This window comes from Oryzias latipes, chromosome 15, assembly GCF_002234675.1.
Source record: "Oryzias latipes chromosome 15, ASM223467v1".
In the NCBI taxonomy this organism is placed as follows: Eukaryota; Metazoa; Chordata; class Actinopteri; order Beloniformes; family Adrianichthyidae; genus Oryzias; species Oryzias latipes.
In genome coordinates, this window is record NC_019873.2 from 6,217,140 (window position 1) to 6,243,805 (window position 26,666).

Sequence of the window (26,666 nt, forward strand, 5' to 3'; positions counted from 1 at the left end):
GCTCCTCTCACACACAAAGTGCGTCACAGAGATGCTGACATGACAAAGCGTTCTTTGAAAAATATGTTTAAATACCAAATACTAAAAACAGACAATAGGCCTCTTATGTGAATTAACTAACTAAATCAGGGGTCTGCCACCTTTAACACTAAAAGAGACATATGGTCCAGTTTCTTACTCACCAACACCCACTGAGGGCCGCAAAAGCCACCTCATTGATCAGAAAAATATGCTTTATTTCCGTTTCCCATTAAGCCATTCTTTTGCAAAATTAGCTCTAAGATAATTGTAATTCTTGAATGAGAACAGTGCTATATTTATATCATATTACTTTTAACCACTGGACATGCAGTGTCCTTTCAAAATAAAATACATTTTGCGTCAAAGAAGATCTTCCGGAGCCTCAGATTGGGCCATACCTGTAGAGATGCACTGTTGAACATTTTTGTTTGTTAACAGCAGTGAGAATGCAAACAGAAGATTAGGAGTTTTTTGCACATTTGTTTTTATATGAAGCTCTGCAGGAGATGAGAGACAGCACTCCAGAGCTCTTCAGTTGGCAGCTCCCTGAAGGTCAGCGGTTGCCTCTCCACTTGGATCTGTTCCAACCTCCACCATGCGCCAGCAAAATCTAAAGATTATGTCCATAACCAGAGTTCCCAGAGGGATGGAGCAAGGTGACAGGGATTCCTTTGGATGATATTGTGACTGAAAAGTAATCTGAAGGAGTTTTTTCAGAGCATCGCTCAAGGCCAGAGGGACTGTTGCAGCAGAGGGAGGTCCCATCTGTCCACAAAAGGACAGAGTAAGTGCAGTTTCATTTCCTTTGTTTCCAGTTTCATTTCCACCATGCTGACGCTGATCAAAATCTACAATTTCTAATTCCAACATTTTTTCCACAGTAGTTTCCCAATGATGTGCGAGGAGTTTGGAGGCGACAGATTGAAATCCTTAAGAGGACTTTAAATTTATAGCTGGTAGTGATGGCAAGATGGCAGCCTCTTCTTGTTGACTTAACCTGGTATCCGTGTGAAGATCGCTGGAAGAACAACTTTTCTTTTTCCATACTGTGGGAAAATGTGAAAATCGCATCATTTCAAACTTTGCAGTGAAATGGTTACCAAACCATAGATCCTGCAGCCATAATAATTAAAAATCTCTGTTGAATATTGTGTGGTCATAGTGTTCTGATTTAATTTTGTGTGTAGATTTGGAAATATTTTTAGCCCTATATGATATTTTGACCCCATTCATTTTTTTGACAGTCTACTCCGTTATGATATCTTTATTGTTTTTTTTTTGTTTGTTTGTTTGTTTTTTTTGGGGGGGGGGTTGCTTACTATGCCCAAAATTCATTTTCTCCAGGTAATAGGTGTCCAATTTCAATTATAAGTTTGAGAATATTTCACTCAAATGTGCAAGAGTAAGAACGAAATTTTGCAAAAACAATCTGATTCTTGCAGTGCAGGACAGAATAAAAAATAAAGTAGAAAGTTAAAAAAACCATCAGCATTTTCAGAACATTTAAAAAGTTAAAGTCGCTTTGTAGCCATATGGACACAAGAATGATCAAACCAAAGCTTGGTAATCATCAGTCTGCACTTTTCAAGAGCTGGAAGACATTAATTAAAAAGCATTTTAATGCTGAAGGGCTTCCACATCTCGATTGTTTTCTGCACAGCTTTTCTGGAAGCAAAGCTAAATTCCATTGAGGGATAAAAACGTCCTGCTTTGGATTTCCTGCTTCAATAGAGAACAGCAAAATATTTTCCTTCGAACCAACAAGTAAACATTTCTCCACATTTTGCCATCACATGTTTTGCATTTTTAAATTCAGGGAGAGATCCTGCAACACAGCCCTTATCCTAGTATTCACATTGACATTTGTACCTTTACCTGTTAAATTCATTTGCAAAGGTAAAGCCAAAAAAACAAAAGATAGCAATGGATCACGCTGAAGCAGAGCGCTAAAAGAAGGTTAGAGCCGTATTTAGAAGCGTACAGCCGGAGGCTGCTTCACAAGAGTGAGATATCAAACCAGACCAAAAAAAAGAGATAAATAAATAAAGCCAGACATATTCACCGACGGCTATATCATTAAGACCAGAGTTATAAAAAGTTGATAATTAAAGTCACGTCTCAGAGGACAGCAGGAGATAATTGGCTTTCTGAGCCATGACACTTCAACCCACTTTAGCAATAACTTAATAAGGGTGAGAGTTGAATGGATAAATTGGAAGAAAAAAAAATCTTTCTTCCACTCTGAAAAGGTTTAATCTGTAAGTATGAGTGTACATTTGCAGGATGGAAGCAGCAGTAAGGTGATTTTTTTCCCAGAAAGCTACTTTTAAAAGAAAGAGTCAGCAGTTATGCTGCCTTTAATCACTCATGAGTCATACTTTAAAACCTGTATTATTTCATCTTACATATCTTCCATTTAAAGGTCCAACTCAGAGAACCATGAGCAGAGTTGCCACTGATAAAAGCAAACGAATGAAGCTGACATTTATACAAAATAAGAATGTCTTCACTTTCTTCAGAAGTGATTATTGGAATCCCAGTGTAGAAAAAACTTTTTATATTTTTGTGCAAGGAGAGATGAAGACATTTTGTTCACTCTTTTACTTCATAAAGGCAAAAGCAAAGTGTGGGAAATCACAAAGGGACAGAAAAAGTGGTAAAAGGGCAAAGGGTTGCACAGGAAATGAAATCAGACATTGGCTCCTGTTATTAAGAGTCAGAGTTCACTGGACCTTCCGTCGGCTCGGCAGTTAACCTGGGTCTCCTCAGCGTGTGTCATTCTGTGTAGAGTTTGTGTGTGTGTGTGATCCCTAAAATCTTAAGCACGGCAAATTTGGGTAAGATTTTGTGTGGAAAAAAATAAGGGGACAACCAGAAGTATCTGCCAGTGTAAAAAAAACATACATGAAAATATTTATATTATAGAAATCAACCAAACCCTGTAGTCATCCGTTGATCCATCTGTTATTTGCCATATGGGGTTTGGATCACAGAGGTAGGAGTGTCAACAAGGAAGCCCAGATCTCTCTCCTCAGCCACCTCTTCCAATTTCAGGAGGAAACCGACTCAGTTCCTGGCCTAAAAGGGGAAATTATATCTTTAGCCTGTCCAGCGTTGCCTACAAGGCTTCCTCCTCCTTTTGCATGCTTGCGGAGGTGTACACTGCAGAAAAAGGCTTCTTAGTCAAGAATTCTTACCCCAAATTTTCTTTAAATATAGAAAATAAAATCTGCCATTTGGGTAAGAAAAATGGTCCTACCAAGAATTCTTATTTTAAGAACAAAATTTTAGTCATTAAAATAGTTTTTTTCTAAATAAGATAATGTTGTTGTTGAACAACTCTCTAGATAAGATTGTTTTTCTTGCAAGACAGAAAGAAAGACATTTTCCTTAAACAAGGGTCTTTTTACTTTCCTAAGATTCCGTTTTTTGCAGTGTAGCAGCTTGCAGTGTTCCTCCAGGAGTGGCTGACCTGAGCATCTTGACTTTTGGGAGATCTCAGTCACCCTACAGGAAGACCAGGTCCAAATTTTGAAGCTTTGATCCTTAACCTTTGTTTACATCCCACAGCTAACACATGAGGTTTAGAATATAGATTTACTGGCAGATTTAGAGCTTTACTTTTCACTCTCTTCGCCACAAAGCCCATATTCTCCACATCTCAATAGTAAACAGAACATCCACCTGGGGAGCAGACTCATTCCCAATACCAGGGGGTTTCACCATTTTGTAACCCTTGTGCTATCCTAGGCACTTTAACATTGGGAGTTGGGTCATTTAGACCCACTAGACAGTGCTCTGAACCTTTTTTCTTCAGTGATTTGTGATCTTCACTGGTGTCCATGGATTACATGAAACCTTTATCCACCTTTGTGTCATGGTGCCTCTGTCAGACTCCTCCCCTCTCTGCTTGGTTCCTGATGCGACTCAACTGCGACCACTTACCTCATCACCTGCGTGTCTTCTTAAGGAGCCCCTGGACCAGAATTCATCGCCAGTCCGTTGCCCCTGATGGTGCATAGTATGGTTGTCATGTTCATAGCTCTCGTTATTAAGCCTTGGTCTAAGTCTCGCTCTCTACCTTGTTCCCAGGAATCCATAAACACGAGTGGTCGTCTGAGTCTTCTTCATCCACGGATCCAAGCCCTCCTGTCACACCTAGAGCCTCTGCCATAACTCTTGAAACACCACGAGCCTCTGCCGACCCACCAGTGACGCCACGGGCCACCGGACCGAACCATCCTCGCCGTGGGTTCCTCCAAGGACGTCAACTCCGCCAAGACCAATCCACAAATCAAGAATCAATATTAAATCCTTTTTTCACTCCACCACGTACTCACCTGTGTTTCTTCCGGGTTCCGGCGTCTGGGTCTAACCGTTACGCTCGTCATGACACTTTGTCATGGTAGGGAGAACACCTCAAAGTAAGGGTGGGGTCATCTAAGATAACACAAGGGTTAATTGAGAAGTCAGATTTAGAAATGTTAAATCTCCTTCATACATTCGTTATTGGCCATTTACTTAACCTAAAAATGTTGGTTTCTGGTCCCTTTAAAGCTGACTGATCCTGACAGTGTTGCAAGTAAAAATAAAAACACAGAACAAAAGTGCCTCTCAGGTTATTAATCAGACAAATAAAAAGTTGTGGAACAGCCTCTCGCCTTTTCATGGACAAAACTGGAAGTTTCATTTTTTTTGCAGGTCTGTAAATATTCTTTTCCCAACATTAAAGTTGTCATTGTCTGGTTTGGGTTAGTGTTGAACTTGGATGACCAGCATGTCAGAGGTTTCTTTGTTTTTGTAGAAAAACATGGATGTCTGAATGATTCAATTCCATTTTCAATTTCAATTTAATTTTATTTATACAGCCCAAATTCACAACAGTCGTCTCAATGGGTTTCGCACGGTAATTGCAAGGTTAACATACAATCAAAAAGGATCATAAATGCATAGAATTCAATAGTAGAATACTAAACTTTAACTAAACAGACTAAACTAGCTTACCTGCTTTTAGACCCTCCTTCGCGGTAAGGACAAACTCCTAAAAAAATTTGGGATCCGGAAGAAATGAAGAAACCTCAGGGGTGTCCAAACGAAGGAGGGATCCTCCCCCAGGACGGACAGGCGATTTACCAGAACTCATAGAGAAGAATTAATTTATCTAACGCTACAACTACATATTTAAAGTCCAGCAAATGAGCTTCATCCAGATGAAGTTGGGGGACGGCTGGGGGCGCGAGACGAGCCGGAGACAGAAACCACAGCCAGATGTAGGAGCAGTGGTAGAGACGAGCCAGAGATGAGCTACACGGTCAGGTACAGGAGCACGGATAAGCCAACTGGAATCTGGAAGCACTCCCACTCCCACAGGAGGGGAGAGGGTAAGAGGGACAGTACATGAATCGCACTGCACCAAACAGATGCATGGAGAACTAAATAATGAATAATGATCAAAAATAGACTAGAGAGGAAGGGTAGAAGTAGATGAGAAAAGAGGACAGAACCCCAGAGCACCATAGTTACCCCAGCTTCAACTTCTAGCAGCCTACAAACAACTTTATTGTTATTGTTCAGTTCAATTTTAGAAAAATTAACAGTAAGGTAAAAATTCTCTTAACACTAGCTAGTCCGACAATAAGCCTGTCCAAAGAGGAATGTTTAAAGTCTAACTTTGAATGTAGAAACTGAGTCGGCCTCTCTTACATGAGCTGGGAGTTTATTCCATAAGACAGGGGCTTGGTGGCTAAACGCTCTACCTCCAACCGTACTTTTACTAATTCTAGGAACCACAAGCAGTCCTGCATTTGATATTATGATACAAATACTTAAATATTAAAATCTCTTTGTAGGATTTTTCTGTATATTTTCTACGATTAAACTGCAGGAAGAAGAAACCAACCCAGCTTCTAGATGGATGCACTTTGAGTCAAATAATATGTTGTTTCAGTGATTTTGTTATGACTGGAACCAGAAACAGGAAAAAAGCAAAACGGAAAAACAAAGAAAATTAAAAAAAAAAATCAACAAAGGCCAACAATTACCGTATTTTCCGGACTTTAAGTCGCCCTTTTTTTCATAGTTTGGCAAGGGGTGCGACTTATACTCCGCAGCGACTTATATTAGAACTAAATTGAAATAAATACATTGTTAACCCTCCTGTTATGTTCATTTGTGAGGAACAGAGATGATGTTCCTGGGTCAATTTGATGTATGAGGTATGTTAAGTGTTAAGAGTATGTTAAGTGACTCAGAGAATCAGCAAATCTTTTTTTACAGTAAGATTTTGAAGGCTAACAACATAATATTATATTTTCCAATGATTTCATTTATTCAGAAATGCAATAAAAATGACAACTGTTTCTACAAATACAGGATGAAAACAGAGTATTAGTTGGCCAATGATGCTTCATGAAAAGAATAAATAAATAGGTATGAGAAAGAATTACTGTGAAATTATGAGATAAACAGTCTGCTATGATTGTGTCATATGAGGTTGTGCAAGTTATTAGTTCTTGGTCTCAGATTTTGTCAAATAAATTTCCCGTCAAAATGCGACTTATAGTCCAGTGCGACTTATCTGTGTTTTTTTCTACTTCATTATGCATTTTTGGGCTGGTGCGACTTATACTCCGGAGCGACTTATAGTCCGGAAAATACGGTAGTTATCACCGTGTAGAATGCCACTGGACAGATTTTGTGTCTTCATTTTTTGGTTTGTTAAAGTTTTGATCATTTTGGGGCTAAATTGTTTGTTCTTACTTAGTTCTGCCTTTGCCTTTATCTTGAAAATGTGTTCTTGTTTTTTTATTCTCTCTGCTCTGTGTTCTCTCCTGCTGACGAACACATCTCCGTTTATCTATGATTCCTTCTCTCACTCAGATTTCTCTCAACTTTTAGGGCTTTTTTTCATATCCATTTCTTTGATATGTTTTTTCAGCATCTCTATTATATGGTTTAATATTGTTTTGTTTTTATGTCTTGAAACCTTTGACAGCTGACTCACTTACTTTAAAAATTAAAAATATAATAAAAAAAAATTCCTGCAGCTACAGTACTTAACATACGAGAAAAAGAACCTATACCGTATTTGTGTGAATATTAGCGCTTTTGGTTGAACTTCGACGTGTTTTTCCACTGGCGGGCAGCCATCAATAACCCAGACATTTTAAGTCAGTCTTCTCCCAAGTATTGGACTTGTTTGCTGCCCAGGGCTCAAACTGGGGAACCCCTCATTTATCTTACCACATTTTCTGCTCTGACAGCCAACCCCCTCCAACTGGAAGTCTTAGACATTTGTCCCATCACTGACCTACAGAACCAAACATTAAACTTAAAGTAAAAGTTACTGATGTATGTTTTTGGTAAATGCAATGGAGAAAAAAATTGATCAAATGTAAATGTGTAGATGTTTTTTTTATAGAGTTGTAATCTAAGGGATAACATTTACTTAAGACGTGTATAAGTCCTATTAAAGGTATTTTGAATGTACAATCTTTTGGGAAATTTTAGAAGTAAAAAAAAAAGAAATCAACATTTAAAAAATAAGAATTTTCGGTTTCATGCTGAGCCATTGCCCAGCTTAATTTTAAAATAGACTTCTGAAGTTAGAGTCTATGGATCCTTAACAAATTGATCATTTTACAATCTTTTTATTTATTTATTTTTATTTATATGCATCTTTCCACTAAAATTACCTGCTGTCAACTCAACAGAGCCACAAGGGCTACTACTGCTTGTCATAATATTATTTGTACTCCCGCTTAAAATTAATTGTTGACCATCCAGTGTATTTCTTATGTCACAAATAAGCTCTTTGTCAAAACTATATTTTTTTGTCTGCTCTTGATTGAAAATGATTTGAATAAATAAAAACTCAGAAATACAATTTTAAGCTTAAATTTCTTTCTACACGTCTTTTGCACTTGAAGCTAAAACAGTTTTTCTCTACTGAAGAGATTTACTTTACATGAAGAAGCATTTTCAATCTGTTGGTTGGGAAGCTCTCATTTATAACCCCTCAGTTTCTTTCCTCTTCTCCCTGATCCATATCATTGCAGATGATGTGCAGAAAGAAGTGGCAGATGGAACAAAACAACCTGCAATCAAAACAAACAGGAAATGTGGAGACTTGAATTTAGAGAAATTCCACACATCTGTGTTGTTAAAAAAAACAGCCTGTCTTTTTATTCTTGAAGCACAAGCACAGACATAAAGGACACACAAAGCAGGGTGCATGACGGCACAAAACATTTTCACAATTTAAAGACAACTCTGGGCTTGTTTATATGGAAATGAGCTCTTGAAAAGAACAAACACACACAAACACAGTGTCAATACTGTCGATCGCACAAATAAGTTAATTTGTCAGTGTTGGACTCCAGAGTTAGTTTGCTGGTGTGAGTGGGAGGATGTGTGTGTGTGTGTGTGTGGTTGTTCTGATTAGAACATCACAGATCGAAGGAAAGTTCAGCTGGCAGAGTCCTGGGAAAGAAGGAGGGAGGAAGGAAGCTGGCAAGTGAAACCCAAAGAGGTGACCAGTGAGGGTGAATGGCTTTCATGGATGTTCTGCTCATGAGAGTCTAAACCACAGAGGCATTTCACTGACTGTCTAAACCACAGATCATTCATGTGGCAATGCCACAGAAAGTCACTATCCAGATAGAGACACTAAACGTACAAACAAGTAAAACTGGTTTAAAGCAGAGCTCCAAATCCACAAAAATAGGGCTGTGTCAGTAAAGCTGGAACTCCATTGATTAAAATGTTTTCCATCACAAAACATTTATAAATACCTTTCTTCCGATAATCTTGATTTGGTTGTATCAATTAGGGTTGGGCGATGTCCCTTAAATTGGCCGTTGACGATGTTTGCCGTCAACCATCGGGATGGACGATGACATCGTCGGGGGGGTGGGGTATTTTTACATTTTTCGTTCTTATATAACTGCTATTCGTTTTTTTGCTTTTTTCATTTTATTTCCCAACTAATGACTAATCCACGATGATCCAGTATAAACGGAGGGAGGTGACTTTAACAAAAAAAGTAACAAAATAGAAAAGAAGTAGTCCGCTCCCGCACTTCACTAGTGAAGTGGACCGGCGGAGTGCGGATTTACAGCTTTGTGTTTGATGGGAAAGGGGGGGGCTCTTGTTACATGAGCGCTATGTGTGGGAGATTTAAGACTGCGATCCGTCCCGCAGCTCTAGGGGTACAAACAACCGAACTCAGAACCGGGTCTAAAAGTGTGTGTCTGTGCACAGCTCGGATCGTCAGCACACACACAGCGGTTTGAGCTTCAGGCAGAAATGTCGCTCAGTCCTTAGAAAACATTCAAACAATCACGCGGATTTGTGTTTCCAGTCTTGTCCCGACTAAATAAAGGCTGATGTTATTCTTACACGTTTACGTGCAGCGCCACCTAAAGCTAATGTTGTTAGCCCGTGTTAGCATACTGCTAATCCTGGCTTCGTTCAGAAAAAGCACTGACCACACGGATTAAAATTCAAATGATGAGCGAACAGGTGTTTCATAATAACCGTAACATTATTAAAGGCTCGTTTAGAAGATCGTCTCGTATATTACCGAGCTGACATGTCAATGTATATAGCCGCTCGGCGCTGTTTATACATTGTTTTGTATTGAATTGTTACATTCAATAAAGTTTGAAAAAAAAAAGCCGCTCGGCTTATCCTTCCGGTTTTCAAACCCTACTGCGCATGTGCGGATGATTTATTCCGACGGAAAGTGTGACCTTAGTGAACGTTTTTATATTCTGAAAACATTTTTCTGGGCCCATGTACACGGTTGGATTCTAATCCGACCATTGATCCCATCAAGATATTTTGTACATGTAACCGCGGCTTATGGTGTCGACGCGCAACGTGGCGGGGGCGTGGCATCACGATGGTGGTCTCTCCATCGGGATGTCAGTCACCCATCACGATGGACGATGATATCGTCCATCGGCACAACCCTAGTATCAATGTGTCAGAGACATCCGCTGGAAGAATTTTTTTTTTTTTTTGGAAATAGGAAAAAGTGCCAATAATACACAATCTTCAAAACATTCAATGGAACAGGCGTTCGATTTTAGAATGATCCTATCCATCAGAATAGCCAACTTGTATTTTTTTTTCCCCTTTAACCCTTGTGCTATCTAAGATGAACCCACCCTTACATTGACGTGTTCTCCCTACCATGACAAAGGTGGATAAAGGTGGAAAGATTTCATGTAATCCATGGACACCAGTGAAGATCACAAATAATTGAAGAAAATAGGTTCAATGTTCCAATGTTAAAGTGCCTAGGATAGTACAAGGGTTACATAGATCAGAAAATGTCGCAGCTGCAATATTAAAATGTTGTTCATCTTTTAGCACATTCCTTCAGGGGTCACCACAGCGAATCAGCATTAGCACAGGTGGTTTGGCAGAGAGTTTTACGCCAAGTGCTCTTCCTGACACAACTCTGTATTTTATCCTGACTGGGGATCATAGACTGCAAAAACAATGTACGAATCGAGCTGTGACATCATCCACAGAAAATGCCTTACCCCCACCTCTTACGAAATGAGGCAAAATACCTCACCATTGCGCCGTCTGAATCATTATATCAATGGCAACCACTGTCGCTATTGCCATAGATACGATGACTCATAGAGCGACTAGGACCAATCACTGTCGACTGGTTTCAACATGGCGGCCCCTGTATCAGGAAGCAATGGTTCTTCCCATTTGGGAACACGAGAAAGGAGGGGTTGAGCTGTCCATTGATTTTACAGTCAGTGCTGGGGATCGGGAGACCCAGACATGGGCCCCCTTGTTGCTAGGTAGTAGCGTGAAGAGTCTTGCCTAAGGACCCACACTTCGGGAGCGAGCTCTAATATATAGTTTGTGATTTTTTTATGTTAAGAATAAATAAGTTTGTAAAGGTTCTCATTTATCCAGATGACATCTTGAAGTTGAGTCATGACAGAGTTGTGTCTGGAGTTGAGTCTGGACTTAAAATCTTCTTCCTAGTGATATTCAGGAGTGAGGCCATTTTTTGATTGAAGTACTGTGGAGTTCAGGACAACAGTGCTTTGACTTCTGTCAGTTGGGAGTGATGGTGTCATCCCAGCTCAGTCTTGTTAACCCTTGTGCTATCTTAGATGACCCCACCCTTACATTTACATGTTCTCCCTACCATGACAAAGGTGGATAAAGGTGGAAAGATTTCATGTAATCCATGGACACCAGTGAAGATCACAAATCATTGAAGAAAAAAGGTTCAGAGCACTGTCTAGTGGGTCTAGATGACCCAACTCCCAATGTTAAAGGGCCTAGGATAGCAAACGGTTACAGTACTGCTTTCATCCTTGGATAGATGATGTGGCAGTTTGACATTGGATGAGGCAGAAGAGACTTTAAGACAAAGTTCAGGTTCTGCCGTGGGTAAGTCATGGTTGCTAATAGCTGTAATTAGATCCACTATGGGTACCTCTTTGGGTGTTAGGACAAAGTTGAGGCCCTTTGCTAAAATCTTCCTTTCAGAATATGAGAGTTCCATATCTGAGAGATTCTTCACCCATTCTAACTTTGGATCTTCTGTCGATCAAACTTCCATGAAGGCCTGTCTCCTTCTTGCTTCCTGTTTAGCAAAAGTTCAAACTTCCTGGTCAGCCTCTCCTTGCCCTTGTGGAATTTCTGGATGGAGTTTGTAACAGCATGTTGCACAGTGGCTTATTAGTTATTGTTCTTGCCTCACAGCAAGAAGGTTTGAATCCTTGCTGGGTCCCTTCTGATTCTGATTTGGCTGCTCTCCTCAGCCATGTGTGGGTTTGGATGGATGGATGGATGGATGGATGGATGGATGGATGGATGGATGGATGGATGGATGGATGGATGGATGGATGGATGGATGGATGGATGGATGGATGGATGGATGGATGGATGGATGGATTTCCAACTTCTTGTCCAAGACTTTTTTGGTGAAGTTGTCTCATCAAATTCTTGAAAACAGTGGAAAAATGGTTTTAAGTCCAACTTCAAGGCATAAAACCAGATGTTTCCACATTAAGTAAAGTACAGAAATGGTGGGATGTTTTCCATATGATGGCTCAGATTCATGTGTATTTAGCAAACAAAGTAGCTTCTCTTCTCTTTAAGCTCATGTTTGACATTTGATTTCCTGGATAAAGACGAGGAGAAACCGGATAAAATATCTATAAGTGAAAGGGTGAACGTGCAGATCAGGTTCACAGTGGCAGAGGAAGCAAAAAAAGCACAATGATTCGTATTTACATTTTCTTTGTCTAGATTTCTATTCAATTAAAAAGATAGCATGTGAGTCCACTCTGACTTTAAGGGAGGTAGTTAAAAAGAATAAAACAAAAGAAGACTGTGAATGAAAATTGAATATTGCTGCAGTTAATCAAAATCTACGCTAACACTGAAAGACACAATCTCCAGTGTCCCTGTCTGAATGCGAAGTGTTGTTATTTATGTGTCTCTGTATAAAAGCCATAAATATCCCAGATATATTAGAAGGGACAGTAAAGAGGGAAGAGGGTGATTCAGAATTAAACACTGGCAATTCATCAAAATGACCTCCACTGCAGCCCCCACCTTCAATCTCTCTTACGGGCAAAAGCATGCATTTCTATTCCTGTGCACATGTTTAATCTGTTCTTTGCACACACAGACACACACCCTGCTGTAATCCCATTTCACAACAGGATTACGGCCGGAAGACGCCTCCTTTCTCATTTTTCTCCCCAATACAGTTTATTCTCTGAACCTAAAAAAGCATCATTGTTATTTAGCAGGAAAACAAGATTTTCTTTCTGATATGCTTTCTTGCTTGTGGTGTTGATCATCAGACTGACTGTCGATTTAAAAGATTAATCCTTTAAAATCAGATATGTCACTGGTGACACCCAAATAACACACACTTTTTGACAAACGTAAATATTCAACTGTTTATGTGATCAACGCTTATCAACAAATGTAGAGAAAAGCAGCTGCTCATATTGACTTAGCACCGATGTGCAATACATTACGATTTGAACGTTCTTTTATCATTTCTCTGCAACAGAATCTTCTGACTGACAGTATGTTGATTGTGTAAAGACTTCACTGTTGTAAAATGTTGGATATCAGCGCAAAACTGTTTTTTTCTGCTTCAGAATCTGCTGGAATTTTGTTAATTGCATGAAACGTTCTGCTGGTCAAAAGAACGTGAACAAAGCTCTGATGTAAAATGCTGAACTCACTGCTTCACACCCACTTGCTCAAGCTTGTGTGCAAGTTTCTTTTTTTTTCCCCCAAGTTATCTGTTTCCGTATCAAACACAGCTGGGTCACCTGAAAGTCAGGAGTCATGTGGTGTCAGTAATTATCACCAAATGAGACCAAGGTCAGAACACTGCCTGGCTGGAAAATCTCTCTGAGGTTACGATCTTTTCAGTCAAACTCTCGGTTCCTGTCAGTCTTTTGTCGTCTTGTGACTTTTAAATTTTGACTTTAGGCTCTATTGGGACACATGCAGTAACTCGGAAAATGTCCATGAAGTGGATCTCTTAAGTCCAGGTGCACATGTGCCCCATCCTCTTTTTTTTTTTTTTTTAGCAATTCTCAAGTTCTTAGCTCCTTGTTTTCCAACAACATCTGAGTTTACCCACAACTGTTTTCTTGCTGCCTCGGTTCTCCACGCCACTATTTCTCTAACAGAACCTGATCCTTTTCCTCACTTTTTCTCCTGAAATCAAAGTCTGGACTTCTTCCTTTGTTGCTTCAGGAAGCAAATTATTTCCTCAAATCAATATAACCTATTTTGTTTCCAAACAATCAGCAGTTTGAAAGTTTTATTCTGAGTAAAGCAAAAGTCTTGTTGCTGCCTTTGGATAAAGGGCTGCTTCAGAGGTAGATTTCAGCAAACCTATGTGATTTGACAGAATAAGATTCACAGAGTGATCCAAGAAGCTTCTTAAAGTTAAAGAGCAGAAAAATGACATTTGTGAGAACTTTGTACATGTCTGAGTGTTCTTGAACCTATGTAAATAGCTGGTACATAAAAAAAAAAAGTTTGGAGCTCAGATGTTTATTCCAGTGTTTCTGGGTTGATGGGAGCAGACACAGACATGGGAAAAGTTTAAAAAAAAGATGGGAAAGAGACTCAAAGTCGGTTTCGAGGCTGGCACTATGCCCATGGAGCAAGCTAGTTCTGATCACTTTCCGTAGGCTGCTCCTCTGATGCTCTGGGAATTTAAAATAATCCAACCTCAGAGGATCCTAAGTCTGTTCTAAGGTTTTCACAGAAAAGAGCGCAAGGCGCTGAAATCTAATTATTAATCTGCTCCTAACAAGGTCACACCACTATTTTGGGGTACGAAGGCTTCGGAAAAGTCAAGTATTGCTTTACAAGGTCTTTTTATTTCCGTGTTGGTCTTTTCCTAGCAGCAGATACATCTGCATTATGCTTGCTCCTTTTGTGATCTCTTCAGAGGATGAACAGCATCCTCATGAGGAACATGGTAAATGAAGTGGAGTAAATGCGTCACAGCTGTGTGTTTACTGTGAGTCACCCTCAGGTGACTTCAGAAAAAATATAGGTTTCAATGCAAAGGTCTCAATGCCAGGGAAAACATTAACACTGCCCCTCCCCACACATCTTAACCTTTTCATCCTGTTGCAATATTTATGTTTCAGTTGAGGCGAGGAAAAAAACAAGAAGCTTTATTATAAGAAGGATTGAGATGCATGTTGATATTACATGTAAAGTATAAGTAAAACAATAAAAAAGATTAATCAAAAACTGTACTTAGGATGCATGTATGATAAATCTTCACACAGAGAAGAGTTTTTGTGTTGCTTCGTATTTTTGTTGTTTATTCAGTATAAAGCACTTGGCGTAATTAAGTTATTGCTTCTTCCAATCTCCATTTCAAACACGTTTAGCATTCTTAAGTTGTGTCAAATACAAATCTTCTAAATGACTGACTACAGTTCTCATCGGCTGCATTTCCATTTCAAATTGCGAAATTTAAAGTCCACCAAATAGAAACAAAACAACTTCGAAATAAACTTTGTATTTATAGAAAATAAATCATTTGCGCTTGGAGGAAGGGGTTTTTGAGGCATATCGAAATTGATGATATGCCTCAAATGGAAACAGTTTTATCAAATTAAATGAATAAAATAGAGGTTCTTGGTAGGGACTGGTCTGCTTTGGGCACCGCACACCGGGTACCACAAGAGGTCCCACAGCATCACAAAGCTCATCAAAAGTTGAGCTTGTCATGTGGAATTGTTGGATCCACAGCTCCTCTGTAAAACCACCAAGCACTATTTCCCAAAATCTTTTTTTTTTTTTTTTTAGTTGACATATTTACATCTCCAGCAGAAAGGTTAATGGTTTAGCAAAGATGTCTGGGAAGCATACATGTAAAGCTTTTATGTAAAGCAGTAACATCTAAATGTCCAAAGAAACCCATATTGCCATCCTTAAAACCCTGGAAGGGACAATAAAATGACACGGCTGTGCAAAGCTTAAGAGCAAAACTAAGTACGGCTTGTGTAAGCATGTGTATAATGTTGCACCAAAGCAGGAATGCTGATCGACAAAATGATTCAATTTTCCTCCTTCCTGTCTGCAAACATAATGAGAACTGCAGAATTCTGCTGGAAGGAGGATTGGATACGAATTCAGCTCTCAGCCTGTGGAAAGGCGTTGCCTCAGGTTACACCACTAATGACTGAAGCTGAGTTCCTGCTTTGTTGCAAGGTGTTGAGCCCATTGCCTCATAATTAGACATCTGATTAACCAGAAGTATGTTAATTTGGACTTATCAGGACCCACAACCTTAACTGCTTTGGTCACTTAACTCATTAGGACCTGATGTAACATCAGGGTGCTGCATATCTCCTGCTTAAAATTCACATCCCTTTGAAAGATTAGGTTAATAATAAATAATTTGACATTTGGAATGACCTCGATTTTTTTAGAATATCTGAAGTCAATTTTTTTAAGAATTGGAAAATCTATTTTAGGTACCAAAACTAGAAAACCGAGATTACGCCATAAAAGCCTGCTTACTAAGATCTTAAAGAGAGTGCGTAACCCAAATTGTTTGCACAGAGAATAAATTTCACACTACTTAATAAGGGGCTGCACAATAGTGTAGAGGTTGTCACTCTCACCTCACACCAAGAAGCCCTCGGCTCAAATCCCTGCTAGGACCGCTCTGTGTGGAGATTGCATGTGCTCCCCATGCATGCATGCATGCCTTGTTGTTTTGCCACAGTCCAAAAACACACGTTTTAAGTTCATTGGTGGCATTTTTCTGATGATGGAGGACATATAAAAAGAAAATTAAGCTTTAAATCGCATTTCTGAGTAATTATTTAAATCACTGTGAATCAGGAGCACATAAAAAAGATGCTCAGGTGTGCAGGAGGAGTAGAGATAGGATAGGATAGCTCCAATATTGATTGCCATTGTTGTAGCTCCCATAATGCTAGGTTGGGGGTGTGAAGGGCTGTAAGCTAGAGCAAAATGGTGTAAACAGAGAGCTCTCAGAAATGGGGTGGGCAAGAAGGGTGGGGTTTCTCCACACAAACACACAGCTCAAATGGGTGTTTCTAATGAACTCATGCTGCTTTGCAGAAACCATGTCCTAGAAAATGACTTTTTTTTATTTTGGCTAAAAACAGCATACCATAATTAAAAGAACCACTGGGAATGCTTTTACAATAGATAAAAAGATCATCAGAGTGAGACTTAAAGAGAAAGCCGGTGCAAAGACAGCCTTTTAAAAAAGGATTTAGTATGGCCTATGAGTTTGCACATTAACTCAATCCAATAGGGAGTAGACCATGAAGTCAAGAAATGGGGCGCTGATGGAAACAATGTCCACACAACGCAGGTGGTCTGACATCTATTACTCATAAGGACTCATAAGTCTTCAAGGCGCTTAAAGGGAACAGCCGAAAGGCAAAGAAGATCAATGAAAAACAAAATAGTTTGCGTATCGTTCTACCTATTGAACAAAAGCAACCAAGTTGTTAATTCAATTGCAATTTGAATTTGTGGGCCACAATTTTTGGGACACTAACCTTAAGTAAAGGATTTTCAGTGCTAGTCAATATCAGGTCAACTGCAATAAGCAGTGCAGGATGGTAAACTGAAAGGGGGTACAGCTGAAACACACCACATGAAAACACATATATGCTTTTTCTTTCTCACCATCAGACATAAAATAAAAGTAAACTTTTCCTGTTTTAGGTCAATTAAAATTAACATTTTTTCTATTTGGAAAATTTCAGAATAATGAGACTAGGGTTCTTTTGACACGTTTTTATTACTTTTATCAAAGTCTAATGTTTACCTACGCTAAGATAACTATGCCTTTAAACAATTTGGGAAAGCCCAGATGATGATGTCACATTTATTGACAGCATTTGAGTTAGTTAAAAATACACCTACGGATTTATATTAGGGCACATTTGAAACTGTCATGGGGGCATCAGGATGTCCATGATGCAGGACCAGAAGACAAGACACAGTGAGAACTAATAGTATTTAATGACAAAAAGCGCCACCCTAGATGGGAAAAACCCACAACATAACAGAACACAAACACAGAATACGAAGTAACCAAGATGAGCTAGAGCCAGAACTAAACATAAGCTACGCTCCGACACAGAGTGCAGAAACAGAACCACTTAAATACAACTCAAACAATTAACCTGAAGTGCAGGCAGTTGTATGCCACTCCATGGAGAGCCACCAGAAAGAGGGCGGAGTCCTCCAGGAGAGCCACAGCCAACCTGCACAGAGAAACACAAGAATGGAGAAGACAAAAAACAGAACTGACACTGTGTCAGAAACACGCTTACCTGTTTTAAAAAAATCATAGAACAGTCAAAACAATTCAGTCAAAATATTAGGTAGACAATTGTGTGTCATCTGCTCAGACAATTGTACGCGAGTAAAAACATCATGGGAACGTCCAGCCCTTGTGTCAATCAGGACGGAGACGGGTTCTGTGTCCCAGAGATGAACGTACTTTAGTCCAATATGTTCAGAAAAACCCAAGGATGAAGCCAAAGGAAGTTGAGAAGATACTGGCGAAAGATGGTAGGAATGTGTCTTTATCAACAGGGAAACGAGTACTGTACAGACATGGGCTGAAAGGCTAGTCTGCCAGGAAGAAGCCATTACTCCATAAGAAACATAGAAAAGCCAGATTAAGGTTTGCTAATGCACACAAGGATAAAGACTTTAATTTTTGGAGACATGTCCTGTGGTCTGACAAAACTACAAATGAACTGTTTCGTCACACTGACCAATGTCTGGAGGAAAACGGTGGAAACCTGCAGGCCTCAGAACACCATCCCAACTGTATAAAATGGGCGTGGTAGTATCATGTTGTGGGGTTGTTATGCTGCTGGAGGGACTGGTGCACTTCACAAAATAAATGACATCCTGAGGAAAAAACAGTATGGGGAAATATTCCAGCAACATCTGGAAACATCAGCCAGAAAGTTGAAGTTTGGGCACAAATGGATCTTCCACAAGGACAAAGACCAGAAGCATACTGCCAAACTGGTTACAAGGGGGCTGAAGGATAACAAAGTCAATGTTTTTTCATTTGATCCAAGTACTGCAGTGTAACCCTTGTGCTATCCTAGGCACTTCACCATTGGGAGTTGGGTCATCTAGACCCACTAGACAGTGCGCTGAACCTTTTTTCTTCAATAATTTGTGATCTTCACTGGTGTCCATGGATTACATGAAATCTTTCCACCTTTATCCACCTTTGTCATGGTAGGGACAACACGTCAATGTAAGGGTGGGGTCATCTAAGATAGCAGAAGGGTTATATTATACCAAATACTAATGAAATGTATGTCAACGTTTGACTTTGATAAAAGTAATAAAAACTTGTCTAAAAAAGCGCAACTCTCATTATTCTGACATTTAGCACATAGAACAAATTTTGTTAATTGTAATCGACATACTATTACTATTATTTCTGTCTGATGGTGAGAAAAAAAGCACATGTGTGTTTTTATGTGGTGTATGTAAATTTCTGGTTTCAACTGTATATCTGCCTAACTTTACCAAATCCTCTCCTTTTTTTTCACCATATTTATACAATTAAAACCTAAACTAGATTATTCCTGTATGGGTTCAAGAAGTTTCACTGTTCCAGCCAAATTCTGACTATGGAAACATCAATTCATTTTACCAATGTGCCACAGCACTTTTGCGTTGTTGGAGCCTATCCCAGCCGCTAGGTGAAGGCAGAGTACACCCTGGATGGGTTGCCAGTCTGGTGCAGGATAAACAATCACACACAAGATATGCATCTGTTGACATTTTAGAGACATCAATTAACCCATCAAGCATGTTTTTGGACTGTGGGAGGATACTGGAGTGCCCAGAGAAAATGTAAACACATGCAAATGCAGAACATGCAAACTCCATACACAAAGGACCAATTTGGGATTTGAACCAGGAACTGTGAGGTGAGAGTGCTAACATCTACACCACTGTTGATATATCAACCCTAATTGTTGAGCATCATAAGCTGCTTTTCCATTGCACATGTGCAAAACTTTATCAAAATTCTAGAAATGTCGAAAAAACTCAATTCCGCAATAAAACTGTTTCCATTAATTCATAAATGCGAATAAACACAAACCAAGTCATTCAAAAACATGACAACAGATGTGAACAATCCTTTGACCAAGCCTTGCTCAGGCACATGTCATAAATAATACACGATTCTGTCACCCTCAGATGGCCATACCTGCCCTTCTCACCTCCATTTTCCTTGAAAGAAATCAACAGGCAAACAGGAGCACTCTGAATTCCTGCAGGAGAGGAGATCAGGTGTTTGTTTAAGGCTGAGCGTGTGCAGTGGGGGTGGACAGACCACGGTGAAGGATATCTGAAACCAGGTGTGACATTGTGCGCATTTGTGCCTTAAAGGTCATGTGGAGTACATGCCTGTTCGAGGCTTGCTGTTGCAAAGGCTTTCCTTTGACAGGGAATGTAACACATCTGTGTGTGAGCAGCAAGGTCAGGGTAAATCTGACAGAGTGTGCACTGTGGCAAGGTCACACGGTCAACAGAGATAGAAAAAGATGGATTGAAGGCGTGTGCCAGTGTGACCCAGTCCATGGAGAGAAAACTTTGAAAGACATGCAGTCAAAGATATGCCATATTGTTTTACTTTAGCTAAAATGGAGATGTGTCAACTAGAGGGCTGCATTGGGTCCCGCCGGGTCCCCCGGGACCCAACCCAAATCTCGCGGGATTGGGCGGTTTGAATTGTGCTGCGGCCGGGAGCGGGCGGCTAAAAAGAACCCCGCGGGATCAGTGCTGCCATGAATATCTCATGAATATATATTAGCGGACTACGTTAGGCTGTGCGGCTGTTGGATTCTTATGTACTGAAGCTCCGTGAAGGCACCAGGTAGAGACGCCCAATGGCCTCTCTCATCTAACCTGTTGTTGGGGGTGTGCAACACCCCGCCCTGCCTCTCACTAAGCGTGCGCTTCAGGCCGTCTGTCTGCGCCCACACACACGCACACTTTTAACCGAACAGGATTTGTGAAAATATATTTAATAATTAAGTTGCAAATTACACAAAAGAAGAATGCATGAAAAGATGAGGCTGGAGGAGGGACATGAATCTCTTTAATAATATCAATACAAATACGTGTTTTTTTTTCCTGCGGGACGGGAGACGATACAAAATCAATGCATCTCTATTACTGTGCGGGAATAAATTCTATGAGTTTTGCGGGTGCGGGCGGGACTGGACATACATATTGCGGGTGCGGGCGGGACTGTAACGCATACGTTGCGGGAGCGGGTGGGATTGGTCAGAAATCTAGCGGGCGCGGGCGGGAGCGGCATGAAGGAAATAGTCCCGCACAGGGCTCTAGTGTCAACCATTAGAAAATAGCTTTCTGTCAAATGTTGATGCTCACTATTGCTTTCAGTGAAAACATGTATAATATCTTTAATCCTGGCGAACCCAGCAGTGTTAAAGAACAGTCAAACACAGAGCATAAGAAAGGTCTAGAGTTTGCTCTGAAGCAAGTTTGGGTGGACTAATCAGAGTAACTCACCCAAAAGAGCAGTTCATTAATCTGAAGGATATCAGGGTGAAGAGACTGCTCAGAAGAACAACTCAGAGCAGTTCCAGCTCTCTCTAAAGACCGAAGCCTTTTTCTACATCACAAATACAATTTTGTTTAAATAGCATTTTTTCCCTCTGCTTCTGATTCACAGCAAATTTAATATTAAAAAATACTTTAATTTTTCTTTATCTATATCTTCCATCATCAGAAAATGCCATGTTAAAACAGACACCCTTTTAATTAGAGTGGGTCTTAAAGGTTTACTGCAGTTTCTCTTTTAAATGTTTTAGGAATTTTTGTGGTCTTTCTTGTCACCAATGATGCTGGAGACTACATGAGAAGCTGGTAAAAAGGAATGTGAATGCTCTCCTGTGTATTCAGGGAAATTTTAAGTTTATTTTAACATATATCTGATATCAACTGTAATGTTAAGATGTAAAGAATCTAGGATTTTATTTTCCAAACTCAAGTGAGATTGTTAACTGATTGTTTTAAGACTTAAGAGAAAATAACACATCAGTAGAAAAGGGAGAATAAAACTAGCATTTTCTGTACTTTTTGTTCTTTGTTTAGCTGCATCACGTAGGAAGGAATTGATCAGGACTGAAAAGTGCCAGCAGGACACAGGTGTGACAGTCCACACGAGTGTGTATTTGAGAGGCGTGCGCTCCCTCCCTGAAGCTGAATCCATCACCTGAACTGAGAGGGAACCACGTCAACAGGTTTTATTTTTTACTCACATCAATAGCTTGCTGCACATTGTTCCACGTGAAACCTGAGCAGGAACAGGGTAGAGCAGTGGTCCCCAACGTTTTTAACACCTCGGACGGGTATGATGTCAGACAACGTTTCCACAGACCGGTCTTGAGGTTGAGAAGGATGATTTTTGCAGCAACACTACGATGAAGAAGGAACAGACACGGGGCAAGGCAAGCTCTGAGCTTTCATTTTGACACACATGACATCGTACATCGCACAGGTCTGATCATCCTCTCCCCTTCCCACACTCATGGTGCCTAAAAGAAGTAGTGTCTATTAAATGTAGATTTCTTTTTTTGGAAGTCAAAGGCTCCTCTTTTCTCTCCTGGCTGGGCATTTTCCCTTTTGCAAAGAAACTTTCCAAAGATGTTTGTTTTTTACTCATTTTATGAGCTCCTGGGTTTTATCTTAGCGGTAACCTATCACATGATCGAGAAGAGCCTTGGCCTGCGTCAGGAGTGACATAGACGGATGGAACAGACAATCGGGCAATTTTTCAAAATAAAACATCTTTCAGATTCTGAAATAAATAAAACGGAAGTAATGTAAGTTATTTATTCTTTCTGTGCAGACCGGTACCGGTCCGCACCCCGAGGGTTGGGGACCGCTGGTGTAGAGAATGAATAATTACAGGGACATTACTTATACTTTAATAGTTACTGTTTGCATTCCAGCAGCCCAGTTTTGATAATTTCTCCTAAATAGCAAACCTTCAGCGGGAACATAATTTGCTTGTACTGTGAACGTCTGACAGGTAATTTTAGCTCAGATAATTCAATGGAGAACAATTTTGGCTGACATTGCACTTTGCAGTGATTTTTGCCCTTTTAATCAGAGGCAGGGTACATGACTGTTAATGCACACCAGCCCGTGACCTTTTACTCACAAAATATTCTCCCTTTCTGCTCAGCTGGTGCAAGTGTGCAGGGGCTGCCAGCGTGATGGGCTTTTTAATTGACTTACATGTTATCAATGCCCTGCAGGAACTTTAGTGTTTGTTTTTGACATTATAGCAGCAAATGTAAAGGCACTTAATGGCGCTGGGGCACACTGCAAGGATATTATGTCATGTCACTTTGGGCCAAAAGGAAGGCATTTTGACAGCATTTGTGCAAAAATGTCTTTGAAGTTCAGCTCAAACAAAAACACACACAAAAAAAATTTACCACTTATTTTAATAAGACCAAACAAAGCAAGGCATTTGGGACAAGCTTGTAATCTTTACATAAAATCTAGAATCAGCAGGTCAGCCCCCTGCTCTGCTCCATTCTGATGCATCTACTGTCAGACAAACAGATCCATAAACGTCTTTGTTTTCCTTGTCTGAGCTGGAAACTGGATCAGAACTGTACGGCTGCTCATTTTTCACCCTCATCAGAGAGTGTACACAAAGGGAAGATGGGAAATATATGTAGGCTTACTATCCGCCAACAGTCCCACCCAGAACTACTGCTGTCCTGCAGAAACTATGTCACAGAAAACACAGATTTTTAGATTTTGGCAGAGATGCCAATGTCTGAACAAATTGTCATGGCGTCGTAGACGTAGCAGACCCAGATGCTGAAACCCGGAAGAAAACTCACAGCAAGGATGACTTTAAATGGATTTATTTTACCAGAGGTAAATAAGTTTCTGAGGGGATGTGGACGTATTTCCTCCGTGGATTGAACTTGGTGTTTCCTTTGAGCTGATGCAGATGAAGGGGAGGGGGCGACACGAAGACGCGTCGAACTGTGGATCCAGAGGGAGCGAGGCTTGGGCGCTGAGGACAGCGGGACCGGCTTGAGGTAAGGCGTGGACGCCGAGGACGGCGGAAACCAGCTTGGAACGAGGCGTGGATGCCGAGGACGGCAGGACCAGCGTGGAGGGGAGGAACCAGCGTGACCAAGGTAGGAACCTGAAGGTGAGCACAAGACGTGGTAAGTATGGAGACAAGATAAACTTAGCTGAGACTAAGAGGCCAGGCATAAGCACCGGAGTGAGTATAACAAACTGGCGTAGAATTCTGGTGAGAGCTCCCTTATGAAGACCGGCAGGATGATGAGAAGATGAGGATCAGCTGGTTCCAATCAGCAAGGTGGTGAGAGCTGTAGGAGGGGGGGAGGTGAACTGACAGGCACCGTGACACAAATGTTGACAAGAATACAAATCCTAAACATCAAAGAGGAAAATCTTATCAAAGGTAATTTAGGAGCAAAGTAAAAGCGGGAGGAACAACAGGGGACAACAAACTGTCAGAAACCTAGAAATGTGTGAAGAGTTAACACCTACCTGTATTCGTAAAAGTAAAGAACTCAAACATTGTTTAGATCACTAGATCATATTTAAATTCGATACGTAAAAGCTTTTTTAAAACATAGAAGTCTGAAAGAAAAATGCACTCAGACGATTATCCTTAAATGACAATTATATTTGTTATTGTTTTCTGCTGTTTTTTTTCAACAATAATCATCAAAAGCTTAAAACAAGCACTGGTTAGTAAAGATATAGATTAAGCCAAGCAAAACCCATGATTGGACTTCATTGTGAAGCACTTCTCTTATAAATTAACTGACTACCAGCAATGCAATTTTGTCTTCTGTAGAGGACATTTATAATTTGGACTATTGCTCAATTACTGCATTCTACTAAGTTAACTCCGTTTGGCATCCACTGAAAACATTTCGGGCTTTTCAATTATTTTAAAAATGAAAAGGTTCTGAGAATTGTCTTTTTTTTTTTGTACATTTATAAAAGAAAATTGTGACTATTTCACCACAAAATCTTGGCAACATTTAAATCAAAAGCTAGCCAAAGGTGGAGGAATAATTTTTTTCTTATTATTCTCATCAATTACTTATTTAACAGCCCATTGTCATCAGAACACCAAAGGTGTCTGTTCATTCAGCTAGTCTCGAAACTGCTTTTATCAGGTGCAGTCCACATGGGACCACAAAAAAATTAAATAATTTCAATTCTAGCTTTCTGCACAAAGGCCACCAGTCTCTGGACACCAAAAACAAAAAAAAAACTAAAGGGGCTTTGAAAAAAATCATAATCAAATTGAAAGTCAACAGAATTGTGGCTCATAAAGTCACAGCGAGTGTCAAATTATAAAGAACGTTGCAGTGACTCCCTCATGACTGTTTGTGGGGTGATAATAATAGAATGTAGCAGAAACACAAACCCAGATTTCATGTTGACTCAGAAATGTGCCTTCAGGTTATCACAAAGAACACAGTTTGACTGTTTGACTGTACGCTTGCCTGGAAAATTCAAAATTCATGCCATTTAGAAGAAGTGAGGAATGAAAAATACACTGCGAACAAGAAAAAAGAAACAGGGAAATGCTGCGTTTTTGTGGTTGTGCATGCAGCTCAGCACTTCAAATGTGTCCATATCAGAAAAGGGAGCTACGCTGTGGCTGAGAGACGAAAATGGTATTTTATAGGGGAAAAGGAAATGCAGACAAGACTGAGGGGAAATGATTTTTCTGTTAGCTGGGGTTGTGTTTGTATGTGTGTACAATTATATATATATATATATATATATAAAACGCCCCTCTCACCCTCCGCGGGTGGTTTCTCCTCCAAGCTCGGGTCCTCTACCAGAGGCCTGGGAGCTTGAGGGCCTATAGTATCTTAGCTGTTCCTAGCACTGCGCTTTTCTGGACTGAGAGGTCTGAGGTCTTTCCAGGTATCTGTTGTAGCCACTCCTCCAGCTTGGGGGTTACTGCCCCGAGTGCTCCAATTACCACAGGCACCACTGTCACCTTCACTTTCCAGGCTTTCTCCAGTTCTTCTCTGAGTCCCTGGTATTTCTCCAGTTTCTCATGTTCCATTCTTCCTGATGTTCCCATCGCTTGGCACTGCCACATCCACCACAACGGCTTTCCTCTGTTCTTTATCCACCACTACAATGTCTGGTTGGTTTGCCATTACCATCCTATCAGTCTGGATCTGGAAGTCCCACAGGATCTTTGCCCTCTCATTCTCTACCACCTTCAGAGGTGTTTCCCATTTTGACCTTGGGGTTTCCAGTCCATATTCTGCACACATGTTCCTGTATATTATTCCAGCCACTTGATTGTGGCGCTCCATGTATGCTTTACCTGCCAGCATCTTACACCCTGCAGTTATGTGCTGGATTGTTTCAGGGGTATATATAAATATATAGATATATATGCAGAGAAGCAGATTGAGATCCTTTGGACACAAATTGAGAGGAGGAAAAAGGTTGATGCTGGTAAAATAATGTTGGGGCTGGAAATACCAGGAGTCAAACTTGTTAAAGTTTTAGTCAGAAATGGTAAAATCAGTAGATGCATTCAGGATGTCACATTCATTCATTCATCTTGTTCCGTTTATTCCCTTTTGGGGTCACGGCGCTGCTGGAGCCCATCCCGTCCACCTGTAGGCGAAGGCAGGGGACACCGTGGACAGTTCGCCAGTCTGTCGCAGGGTAGAGTGTCCACAATCACACACCCACGCACTCTCACATTCACATCTAGGGTCAATTTAGATCAACCAATTAACCTATGAAGCATTTTTTTGGGCGGTGGGAGGATGCCGGAGTCACCAGAGAAAACCCACGCATGCACGGGGAGAACATGCAAACTCCACATAGAAAGGTCCCCCACTGATGTTCTGGTTCAGGTCCCCCATCCGGGACTTAAACCGGGGGCCATGTCACATTTATTTTTAGTAAAAATAGTCAAAAGACTATAATTTTACATCACTCACCAGACTGTAAGTCCACACTGAAACTAG

At 40.4% G+C, this 26,666-nt stretch overlaps 1 long non-coding RNA gene across 1 annotated transcript; it reads right to left on the reverse strand.

Annotated features, from left to right (window-relative positions):
* Positions 1–23,509: 23,509 nt before the first annotated feature.
* Positions 23,510–25,430, reverse strand: LOC105355738. The gene is made up of 2 exons (XR_910077.3): positions 23,893–25,430; positions 23,510–23,815 (listed from the first exon to the last, which is right to left on the reverse strand). It is a non-coding gene; the product is annotated as an uncharacterized LOC105355738 (long non-coding RNA).
* Between the last annotated feature and the right edge of the window lie 1,236 nt (positions 25,431–26,666).